General features: G+C 48.0%; 1 pseudogene; it reads left to right on the top strand.

Moving 5' to 3' along the window:
- Positions 1–8831: 8831 nt before the first annotated feature.
- Positions 8832–11498, top strand: LOC119328349 (annotated as a pseudogene).
- Positions 11499–12193: the final 695 nt, after the last annotated feature.

Below are 12193 nucleotides of genomic sequence, written 5' to 3'. Positions count from 1 at the left end.
CACACAGGTTCCGTGCCAGGCTCAAGATCAATAACGAATTCAACTGACCGGTGCGGAGGCATTCCTGGAAGCTCTTCTGGAAAGATGTTTTGATATTCGCAAACGACTAGAATTTGCGAGATGGCATCGAATTCACCCTTCTCATTGAGAGAAAACAGACGGATGGTATTATCCCGAGCGGCAAAGACAATAACATCCTCAGACGAATGAGTCAATTGAATCTGCCTGGCAGCACAATTAAGATGTGCCTTGTGCTTAGAAAGCCAATCCATTCCGAGAATAAGATCAATATCCGAGTTACCAAGAACCACCGGAGAAGAGAGAAACTTGTAATCACCCAATGTGATAGAGATATCGGGAGCAACCAAACTAGAAGTCAAAAGCTTGCTGGGAGAAACAACTTGCATGACTTTGGGCATGATCTCGGTATCAACATTGTGCTTCGATGCAAAAGGACATGACAAAAAGGAATGCGATGCACCAGTGTCAGAAAGAACTTTTGCAGGAACATCGTTAACAGGAAGGTTACCCATGATCACATCTGACGAGTCCTCTGCCTGAGCTGCATTCATCAAGTTGACCTTGGCGGACTTGGGGTTATGCTTGACCACAGCTGTACTTGCCGATCTGACAGGAGGAGGAGGAAGACGCCTCTGGTTGAAACACTTATTGGCATAGTGACCCTTCTGTTGGCACTTGTTGCACACCTCTGAAAGCGGACGGTGATACGGAGCACTCGATCTTGGAGCTTAAGACGAAGTCTTGTTCTGAAAGCCAGGGTTGGGTGGGTGGGAAGAACCACTGCCACCTTTACTCTTCTGCTGATACGGCTGACGGAACGGAGGAGGAGGAAGCCAATACTTCTGCTGCTTGGCCACTTGAGTAGAGGAAGAAGAAGTAACGTCTCTGACTCGCTTCTTGGAAGCATCACACCTCAACTGAGCAGCCTCTTGCTTCAATGCCATGTTGTAGAACTCATCGTACCTCAAGGGCTCAAAGAGAACAAGAGCTAGCTGAATTTCTTCTCTGAGACCACCCCTGAACTGGTATATCATGCTCTTCTCATCAGGGACGTCCTGCTTGGCAAAGCGGGCGAGCTTCTGGAACAACTTGTTGTAGTCATAGACAGACAAAGAGCCTTGCTTTAGATTGCGGAATTCCTCACGCTTGCTTTCAACCACGCTCCGAGGAATATGATGAGCTCGAAAATCTCGATGGAAATCATCCCAAGTGATAATACGTCCACCTCTGGAATCCTTGTACTACTGGAACCATTCTGCAGCTTGATCTTTGAGTTGGAAGGAAGCGAACTTAACAAAGTCCTCAGGCCTGACGTTACTGCACTCAAAATGCTTGCACAGATCCACTAGCCAATCGTCAGCATCAGTTGCCTCAACACAATTGCTGAAAGTCTTTGGCCCGTTAGCAAGGAACTGGTTGAGTGTAGAATAGTGATTCTGATTGCTGCCTTGATTCCCTTGGTTGCCTTGATTGCGCTCTTGGAGAATTTGCATGATCAACTGTGTGTTTGCATTGGTTGCGGCCATCACAGCTTGCCATGCCTCTGGAGGAGGTGGAGGTGGTGGCGGATCAGGATTCAGAGTCGTGCGCGTTGGAGGAGCCATCCTGAAGAGGTTGACGTCCATTAGCACATTGATAGATAAATATTGAAGCTCAATCCAACGGAATGAAAATTGCAACATATAGCCTTCACATCCGAACAAAATGAACGAGTGCATTCCTCTTGAAATGGTCACATGTCCATAAATTGAGAAGCCACGTAGAATTAAGGTAGAGAAATAAATCATCAAGGTACGGATCAAGAACGAATAATCGGTAAGAAATCCCAATCTCAAACCAATATCCGTGAAAGAAGAACTAGAGCTACTAGAATTCCCACCTATGAAACTCCCGAACCTTTCCGGTTATGCAATCAGGTGTTGGGGATACAGGGGAAGCATAATATATCACCCAAACTAGCAAATCCTACATCCAGCTGTATCCATCCTTCAACATATAACCAAGAAAACTTCGGAAACCATCTACCTCAACCTTCGAAAAGCATCCGTTATACAAGTTATGGCGATACTCCCGAACTCCCGCCCTAGTACTGGGTGGCGTCGAGGTTATCTCACCAACGAACTACATAAAAGAGATTTTCGATGTCGGCGTACTAAACTCAGGTATTCCAGAACTACAACGATAAAATTATGATGACAACACCTCAGAGCTCAACTCCCCGGGACACTTCCACTAAACCCCTGACAGGAGGCACCAAGACAATGTTCTCATCATAAAACCATCGGAACGATTCCAAGATACCCGTGTGATTCTAAATTTTTTTAGTGAAATTTGAGAAGAGAAGAGTCAAAACTCTACGTCAGGATGCCTTACCAGAGCGATGAGGAGACTGGGAAGTAAAAAGAATTCCTAAACTCTCCGATATATAATTCCTAAATAACTCAAAACATTTTTCTAGACACAACTCGGTCGCTAAAAACGATCAAGCAATGGAGCTCATAAGGTCGGGGAAGGCTCTGATTACCAACTTGTAACACCCTCGATGCGACTATATCTCCCACGTGTCGAGGCACGACTTAGAGGCATAATCGCATTGAAGGCATATGTCGCAAGTTAGGCAATCTTCACAACATCCCATGTAATATAAATCATAAAGGGGAGATAACATAGTTGGCTTACACTCGCCACGTCAATCAAGTACATAAATAACATTACATCAACCAAACACTCATGGCCCGACTACGGCGCCAAAATAAAAGAGAACCCAACATGCGACAACGGTCCCAATCACCCCCAACTGGGCACCACTACTGATCATCGGGAAAGGAAACATAGTAACGTTGAGAGTCTTCGTCGAACTCCCACTTGAGCTCATACGCGTCTGCTGGAGCGGAATCATCAGGCCCTGCATCTGGTGTAATAGTAATCTGTGAGCCACAGGGACTCAGCAATCTCGCACCCTCACGATCAAGACTATTTAAGCTTAAAGGTATGACAGGGTAAAAATATGTGGAGCTGCAGCAAGCGACTAGTAAATATGGTGGCTAACTTATTCGCAAAAGAGAGCGAGAAGAGGAGGCAAAGCGCGAGCGAGAAACTAGAGAACAACCTGCGCAAACATTACTCCAACATCATGTCCACTTCCCGGACCCCGCCGAGAAGAGGCCATCACGGTAACACACTCGGTTGAATTCATTTTAGTTAATTTAAGGTTCAAGTTATCTACAACCGGACATTAACAAATTCCCATCTGCCCATAACCGCGGGCACGGCTTTCGAAAGTTCAAATGCCTGCAGGGGAGTCCCAACTTAGCCCATGACAAGCTCTCACGGTCAACGAAAGAATAGACCTCCTCCCAAGACGTTCCGATCAGACTCGGTATCTCGGTTACTCCACACACTTCGACAGGTTAAAACAAGACCAGCAACACCGCCCGAATATGCCGACAAATCCCGATAGGAGCTGCACATATCTCTTTCTCAGGGCACACTCAGATGAGACATCCTACGAGTAAAACCAACCCTCAAGTTGCCCCGAGGTGGCCCCGCAGTCTACTCGGTCGGACCAACACTCAGAGGAGCACTGGCCCGGGGGGGGGGGGGTTAAATAAGATGACCCTTGGGCTCCGGAAACCCAAGGGAAAAAAAGGCTAGGTGGCGAATGGTAAAACCAAGGTTGGGCATTGCTAGAAAAGTTTTAATCAAGGCGAACTATCAAGGGGTTCCCATTATAACCCAACCGCGTAAGGAACGCAAAATCCGGGAACATAACACCGATATGACGGAAACTAGGGCGGCAAGAATGGAACAAAACACTAGGCGAGAGGCCAAGCCTTCCACCCTTTACCAAGTATATAGGTGCATTAAGATAACAAGATAATATAATGATATCCCAACAAGAAAATAAATATTCCAATAAGGAACGACATTCGATCTTCACCTGCAACTAGTAACACTATAAGAGGGGCTGAGCAAAGCGGTAACATAGCCAATCAACGGTTTGCTAGGACATGGTGGGTTAGAGGTTTGACATGGCAATTAGGGAGGCTTAAAAGCAAGTGAAGGCATCGTAGCATTGGCATAGCAAAAGAGCGAGCAAACTAGCATAACAAAGATAGTAGTGATTTCGAGGGTATGATCATCTTGCCTGCACAGTTGTCAGAGTTGACTGGATCCTCGAAAGCAAACTCAACGGGCTCCTCGTTAGCGAAATCGTCTCCCGGCTCTACCCAAACAAGACAAACAAGCAACAAGGATACAATCAACCACGTGCAAGACCAAGCAATATGATGCAATGATGATATGCTATGCGGAATGCGATGCAGGATGCAAAATGCAAGATATGACAGGAAATGCATGAACCTGGAATCAACTTGGAAATCCAAGTGTGCCACTGGAAAGATGAGACGAAATCGCTTGAAAACGATATAAAGAACGCCGGAATCGGAGTTGCGGTTTGGAAATGGCAAGCGATTCAAATATGACACCGGTCTGCGATTTACAGCAAGTAGCCAATTAAATGCAATGAGATGAACATGCTACATCAACCAAACATGACAACAAAATACATGGCATGGATGCACACAAGATAATTAACAAAAGTCTAGCACTGAGCTACGGCCAATTCATCCATTAATAGGTTCAAACAAGCATGTCAAAAATGCATATGGAAAACAGATCTCAGACTTAGTGAAATTAACACTTGTCTGGAATTTCAGATCAGGTAGCCCTCTTCGGAGCCACAAAACTACATGCTACAGGACCTGAACATGGCAAAGTAAAGCATGGCATGGAGCTACTCAAAGAGCTTAACAAAAGTCCGTTAGTGACCTTGATCCAAAAGGGATCAGAAAATATAATTGCAAGCATGTGAACATAGCAAAAACATAATCAGTTTTCAAACTTAGTGAAAACTGACACATGCTGAAATATAACTCAAGTAGGCATGTTTACGAGATTGATGCACTCACTACGGTGCAAGTCATGGCAAGAAAGGCATACATCAATCAAGAAGGCACAAAATTCAAGCTAGATATGGCAAGAACAATAACATAGCATGCACGGATCAACTACAACAACACCGGCAAAATTGCAAACAAGTTGACAATCTGCCCAGATTCATAAAGTAGCAAAAGTAGAGCTCGATTGACTCAATCTAGGGTGCTCCATAATTGCAAACAAAGACATGGATGGATAGAGCACTACAATATTAACAAAACATCCTTACTGATCATCCTCAAAAGAGGCACGGATCACTAGGAAACAACAAGAACATATGGCATCATGAGATAAACAGCTCCAGGACTTAGTGAAATTGCTAAGTCCCTGAAAAGAGAATTACTAAGTGCACCACTTTGCAAGCTTGCACTAGTCACCACACACATCACAAAAATACATGGGTTGCACCTCTGGAAAGATGACAAAACCCTTAACAAAACACATGTAGAGCATCAGGGCATAACATGCACATATTAATCATGGCAAAAATGACAAAAACCTAAATGGAGCAGCAGATCTGACAATAATCTCAAGTAGCCCTTTTCTAACAGCATTTCGGGCATCAAGATGAACTCAAATGAAAATGATGCAATGGAATGAAATGATGAACTCTCTGAGTTGAACATTTTGATATGCTATATGCATGAATCGAAGCTATGGATGCAAAGTTACGGAGCCGTGAACATGAGCACATGAACTGAGATTTTCGGGACAGACGAAATTTACCACCGGATCTAGGGTTTGACCCGGCACGGAATCCGAGGACGGCGGCGCGCGCACTGTTCACGCCGGAGTTGACGGATCTCACCGGAGCGGGAAGACGGCGGCGAGGTGCTCCCGGGCCGGATCTCGCCGGATCCGGCCGGCGGGGAGCCGGAGAGGCGGCGGGGTGGCGGGCACGAACGCGGCGGTGGCCGGGCGAGGCGGCGGCGGCGGCAGCTGGGCGAGGCGGCGGCGCGGGGCGCGGCGCGAGGCGGCGGTGCCAGCTGGGCCACGGGGGCCTCGCCTGGGCCGGGCGGGCCGGCGGCGGTGGGAGGTGGCGGCTGCCACGTGGCGGCTTCGGAGTGGGGCGGCGGCTATGTCCGGCCGGGTCGGACAATGTCCGGCGCGGCGCGGGGGCGATTTAGGGTTTCGGGGAGAGGGGATCCGGGACATTTCGGAGGGGACCTATTTATAGGCATAGGAGGAGCTAGGAGAGTCCAAATGAGGTGCAGTTTTCGGCCACGCGATCATGATCGAATGCTCTAGAAGATGGAGCAGAGTTAGGTTGGTTTTGGCCCAAATTGGAGGGGTGTTGGGCTGCAACACACACGAGGCCTTTTCGGTCCCTCGGTTAACCGTTGGAGTATCAAACGAAGTCCAAATGATACGAAACTTGACAGGCGGTCTACCGGTAGTAAACCAAGGCCGCTTGGTAAGTCTCGGCCCAATCCGGAAATGTTTAATCCTCACACACGAAAGAAAGCTAGAAATGGCCACCGGAGGAGAACGAAGCGCCGGAATGCAAAACGGACAATGGGGAAAATGCTCGAATGCATGAGACGAACACGTATGCAAATGCAATGCACATGATGACATGATATGAGATGCATGACAGCGATAACAACACACGGAGACAAAGACCCGAACCCGAGGAAATAAAATATCTTAACGCCGGAAACGGCAAGAGTTGGAGTACAGATTGGGAAAGTTACATCCGGGGTGTTACATGGAACTACCTTCCGTACATCAAAAACCATAAACTCATAATATAACCGTCATCGAACTTTAAGCGTGCGAACCCTACGGGTTCGAGAACTATGTGGACATGACCAAGACACGTCTCCGGTCAATAACCAATAGCGGAACCTGGATGCTCATATTGGTTCCTACATATTCTACCAAGATCTTTATCAGTCAAACTGCATAACAACATACGTTGTTCCTTCTGTCATCGGTATGTTACTTGCCCGAGATTCGATCGTCGGTATCTTAATACCTAGTTCAATCTCGTTACCGGCAAGTCTCTTTACTCGTTCCGTAACACATCATCCCGCAACTAACTCATTAGTTGCAATGCTTGCAAGGCTTAAGTGATGTGTATTACCAAGTGGGCCCAGAGATACCTCTCTGACAATCAGAGTGACAAATCCTAATCTCGAAATACACCAATCCAACAAGTATCTTCGGAGACACCTGTAGAGCAACTTTATAATCACCCAGTTATGTTATGACGTTTGGTAGCACACAAAGTGTTCCTCCGGTAAACGGGAGTTGCATAATCTCATAGTCATAGGAACATGTATTAGTCATGAAGAAAGCAATAGCAACAAACTAAACGATAAAGTGCTAAGCTAACGGAATGGGTCAAGTCAATCACATCATTCTCCTAATGATGTAATCCCGTTAATCAAATGACAACTCTTTGTCTATGGCTAGGAAACATAACCATCTTTGATCAATGAGCTAGTCAAGTAGAGGCATACTAGTGACACTCTGTTTGTCTATGTATTCACACATGCATCATGTTTCCGGTTAATACAATTCTAGCATGAATAATAAATATTTATCATGATATAAGGAAATAAATAATAACTCTATTATTGCCTCTAGGGCATATTTCCTTCAATTAGAATGCTAATGCACAAGGCTTGCATCCATATCAAAGAGCAAATGTTTGGAGGGGCCTCGTGTTAGAATACTTGGGCTTGACTCAACAACTAAAATTCTAATAAATCTCAAAGACCCATGAATAAATGACAAGAGAGAAGGTGAGATCTTTAGTCCCACCATGGAAGTGGATGTTGCTGAGACCAACTTATATAGTGGAATCTCCCCCACTCCACTAAATGATGTGTATGAGGAGAGAAAGAGAATACCACACAATCCTCACCTTGCGGGGCTGTGCCGGGGCAAAGGGTGCGGGCGTGCGACGTGCGCGTGAATGGTCTGCCGAAATTTTGTTCGTGCTCTTGCAGGAGCTTGACTTCCTTTTGCCGTTTCATATTTTGGTTTCTTGGCCGGTAGGTTCATCGGTTTCTTGACAAGTAAGTTTTCGAGTTGTAAATCTAGTCGGTTTGGATCGTGATCGCGACCCGAGACTTTGTAGGTTCTCCTATAAATATATATTGGACACCTGCCAAAGACACACTGATATGCCCTATACTTTGTATCTATACTTTTTTGCTTGCTTCATGCTATATTTATATCACAATGACATAGTTTAGACATCAAATATCATTATGTTTCCTTAGGATCCTCTGAAATGAGCCAGGGCTCTGTCATGAAGGATGCCCATGTGCTACAAATTGATGGCATCCTTTTGTCTATGTCCTCTAAAACGACACTCAATGCAAGACTAAATGAATCTCAGGAGCATTTTCTTGGGTACATTTATGTGTACAGGAGCATGAGTGCCAGATTGTTTCTAGATTCTCAGGTACTATACCACAAAAATACTTTCATGCTAGGTCACAAGAGTCTTTTGGTGTGGTTGGTACATGGTCAATTGATTTCGCACACAACAAAATGGATGGACTATGGTGCGCGTGTGGAGATGAATACCAGTCAGATTTTGCAGACATTTTTCTTGCAGAGGTCTGTGTGGCGATGCGCGGCTTGCTGCTGGGGGACGGACCACAACATTGTCTACATCGATAATACTAGGTAGTAAAATGTTTCCTCATCGTATGCACGTGAACGCGTGCATCACGTTGCGACGGGGCCGTTGATGCCACGGCCATATGGCCTGCACTGCCTGGTGTCTAGCGTCCACACGAACGCACAGGTAGGACGACAACCATGTGGCACACGGCACGTAGTGGCTGGCCGGCGCGGCGTTCCGCAGTCCGGCGTCGTCCACTGTCACGTACAGACATGTTGAGCTCCACCGCCGGCTACGTCTCCATGGTCGCCGCCTCTGCATGCCTGCTTCCCCTAGGCAGCAAGCCCGCCGGGGCCAGGAGTGGGAGCGGGAGAAAACACCGCCGCGGCCGCCTGTCGTGCAAGGCCGCCGCGGATGGCGACGCCAAGCGGCTCGAGGTGGACCGCCGGCGCGTGCTCCTCGGGCTCGGCGGGGTCGCCGTCACCACTAACTTCGGCCTCTCGCTGGCGCAGGGCGCCGACGCCAGCCAGTGTGCGGCCGTGAGCATCACGGCTGAGGTGCTCCAATGCGTCTCGGTGCCCGGCGGCTTCCGGTGCCCGGGCCTGTACAACCCAAGCGACGTGGTGGACTTCAGCACGTTGCCACGGCCGCGCGGCCCACCGCGCGTGCGGAAGGCGGCGCATCTGCTGGACGAGGCGGACGTGAAGAGGTACGAGGAGGCGCTCGGGAGGATGAAGGCGCTGCCCGACGACGACCCGCGCAGCTTCAAGCGGCAGTCGGCCATCCACGAGGCCTACTGCGCCAGCCACTACAAGGTGGTGCCGGCGGGAGGCGGCCCGGAGACGGTGTTCGACGTGCACTACTCCTCCATCTTCGCGCCGTGGCACCGGATGTACATCTACTTCTTCGAGGGCATCCTCGGTGACCTCGTCGGCGACCCCACCTTCGGCCTGCCCTAATGGAACTGGGACACGCCGGCGGGGATGGTGATGCCGGCCATCTTCGACAACAAGTGCTCGCCGCTGTACAATTCCAGGCGCAACCCGGCGCAAGTGCACGGCTTCATCGACCTCAACCTGGGGCAGCCGAAGCCAGACAAGGCGCAGAAACCTAAGTGCACCGACGACGAGCTCATCTGTCGGATGGAGGATAATCTCGCCATCCTATACCGTCAGGTCCATATATACTTACTTCTTGCTCTAAACTATACTACTCTCTCTTATCCAAATTAATTGATGCTCCTCTATTGCAACTTTGTCCATAAATTTACGTGTCCATAAATTTTTGGCTAAACTTAGTCAAAGTGTATATCTTAAATACTACTCCCTCCATTTCAGAGTATAAGGAGTTTTCGTGCAAGCCAAACTTTTGTATGTTTAATCAAGATAATAGAATAGTGTGGCTAGGTCTCGGTCTCGGTCGACTGAGACTTAAACAAGTGTTAATCGAGTGACATAACATATAAGAAAGAAAAAAAACTAAAAAGAAAATTTTGTGCAAATCTCCGTGCAAAACCTCAGGAATATAGCATCGGCTGAGACATAACCAAGTCTCTGTCGACTGAGATTTAAAAACACTGTAGAATAAGATATCAATATCTATAATAAAAAGATAAAAAATAAAAATATTTTCCATGATAGATAAAATGATATAAATTTCATATTGTAGATATTGGTAGGAATTTTTTTTTCTGAAAACATGGTCAAATATACACATGTTTGGCTTTTGGAAAAACTTATTCCATAGTACTCAGAATGGAGGGAGTATATGCGCACGCGCGCAACATGAGGTTTTTTTTCATTTTCAGATGGCTGTGAGCACGCCCAAGGAATTCTATGGCGGCAAGTTCTGCAGCGCCGAGCTGGACGACAAAGGGAAGCAGCAGCACAAGGTGACCGGATCGCTGGAGGCCGGGGCGCACACCGCCGCGCACATATGGCTCGGCGACCCAGAGCAGGCGAACCAGGACATGGGGGACCTCAGCACGGCGGCGCGCGACCCCGTCTTCTACTCCAACCACTCCAACGTGGACCGCATGTGGCACGTCTGGAGCACCAAGCTCGGCGGCCCCTTCCTCCCCTACCAGGAGTGGCTCGACACCAGCTTCGTCTTCTACGACGCCGACAAGCGGCCCGTGCGCACCAAGGTCAGCGACGTCCTCGACATCGGGAAGCTCGGCTACACCTACGAGGAGCACGGCGAGCTGCCGTGGCTGGGGAAACGGCCCAAGCTGGCCACCGGCATCGACCGCCGCCCCGGCAAGAGGAGCGCTAACAACGTCACCAGCTCGTACACCACCGTGACGCTGAGGAACGACGAGAACGTGTACATGACGGTGGCGAGGCCGGAGAAGGCCTGGGCCGGCGGCGGCAGCGGCAAGAAGGCGCCGGAGGCGCTGGTGGTGGACATCACGCTGGACCCCTGCGAGTACGTCAAGTTCGACGTGCTGGTTAACGTCCCCAAGGGCCAGGAGTACAAGGTGGGCCCGCGGAACGCCGAGTTCGCCGGAAGCTTCACGCATGTGCCGCACGGGAGAAGCTTCGGCGGCGGCATGGCCATGATCCAGGTGTCGTACCAGTTCGCGCTGCGGGAGCTGCTGGAGGACCTCAAGTCCGGCGATGACGGCCAGCTGGAAATCACCATCGTCCCCGTCAACGCTGATGAGGTCGTCATCGATGACGCGCGCATCGAGCTCCTCTAGGACTAGGAGCACATACATAGTAGCCGAGGTGCATGCAAGTTCAACGCACGGGGGCGTAGCTAGCCACGATTTTGGACCAGGGGATTCTGAACAAGTATATTCCCTCCGTTTCGGATTACTTGTGACAAAATGGATACAAATGGATATATGTAAAACAAAAATACATCAAAATGCATTCATTTTTCCGACAAGTAATTCTGAACGAAGAGAGTAGTAGAATATGCAGAAACACATAAAGATTCACAGTGTGAAGGAGAAGCTTGTGTTGTGGAGATCAATTATACATCTCACAAAACACTAAGCTCCCTCCCTTCTTGAAAACCGGTATAGTTCTAGGAACTATCAGGGTTCAAATCCTCTATCTCCTTTTGCTTATTGAATAACTGAGCCACAACAGAAAAAAGCAGAACAAGTATAAATGAAAAAAATCTTAGAAAGGGAGCGTCCGGTGAATTAGGCATTCGGTTCGCATAGGGGTCCCACCTGTTTGTGTCCAGATAATTGGTTTTTCTTCTTGGGTTCATCTGCAGATACTTGTGGCAGCTGAGGTGTGTGTTTCTGTGTACATTCCCATGTGTGTCTTTTTGTTGCTGAGATAAATCAAATAAAGTCATAGTAAAGTCACTAAACTCCTTATCAATGAATTGCTCGTGTAGTGTTGCACGCACCCATGTGTTGCTTTCTTAGGCCTAAACATGAACCGAAAGTGGGCTGCAATTTTTTTTATTATGCTTGCCGAGTATTGAACTCAAGATCTCTTAGTTCTAGTACCGTGTAGAATTGTATGCGTCAACTATTTTTCATCTAAAAGCTCAACCTAATGGAGATAGGTGGACTAATATGATATCAGTCAGATAACACCTCCCTTATAAAAATGCAAGGCATGCATG

Source organism: Triticum dicoccoides, chromosome 7A, assembly GCF_002162155.2.
Source record: "Triticum dicoccoides isolate Atlit2015 ecotype Zavitan chromosome 7A, WEW_v2.0, whole genome shotgun sequence".
NCBI lineage: Eukaryota > Viridiplantae > Streptophyta > Magnoliopsida > Poales > Poaceae > Triticum > Triticum dicoccoides.
The sequence above is the reverse complement of the archived record's forward strand: the minus strand, read 5'-3'. Positions and strand labels throughout refer to the sequence as shown.